The sequence below is a fragment of the Brassica oleracea genome, unplaced genomic scaffold, assembly GCF_000695525.1.
Source record: "Brassica oleracea var. oleracea cultivar TO1000 unplaced genomic scaffold, BOL UnpScaffold01169, whole genome shotgun sequence".
Classification (NCBI taxonomy): domain Eukaryota; kingdom Viridiplantae; phylum Streptophyta; class Magnoliopsida; order Brassicales; family Brassicaceae; genus Brassica; species Brassica oleracea.
Genome location: NW_013617725.1, coordinates 1 through 646, shown reverse-complemented (window position 1 = coordinate 646; position 646 = coordinate 1).

The window sequence follows — 646 nt, the reverse complement described above, 5'->3', positions numbered from 1 at the left end:
AAGATCTGGACGAACAGTTATGGGACAATATATCGAGACAGGAAAAATCACCTAAGACTTAGTTCGCTAGACTATCCACCTAGGTTTTACGTTCCCTAGAGTTCTATGGCAGTCTCAAAGGCGTTTTTATTTTTTTGTAATTTTCTATGAAATTTTTAAGTCTGATTTCAAAAATTTCAAGTCGCAAATACCTTAGTTCTTTCGAAGATGCAGTTTTGTCTCTTCTTAGTTTTTCTTGCTCATTTCCCCTTCCTCTTCTTGTGTATGTTGGCCTTTTTCGATATTGGTGTTTATCCTTTGAAACTTGACATTTATCGTCCGAACTTTGACTGATACGAAGTCAATAAAAAGTTTCAACGTAATCGTATAGTTGAGGCGGCTAAGGTGTTAAGTTAACCGTTACCGTATTATGCGATTAATCTGAATCCACGCGAGAAAACTAGTCTTTGCGGGGGGTTTTTTTTTTTTATCGTAAAGTTTCAAAGGTAACTCCAATCGAGACGAAACAAGAGACGTTTCGATCGAGATTTGAAGGAGAACACAAAGATGGAGGTAAGGGCGAGTAGGAGCAAGCGAAGGAGTTTAGACGAGTCTTACTTGTTTTCATCGTAAAATCTCAATGGAAACTCCGATTGAGACGAAACGG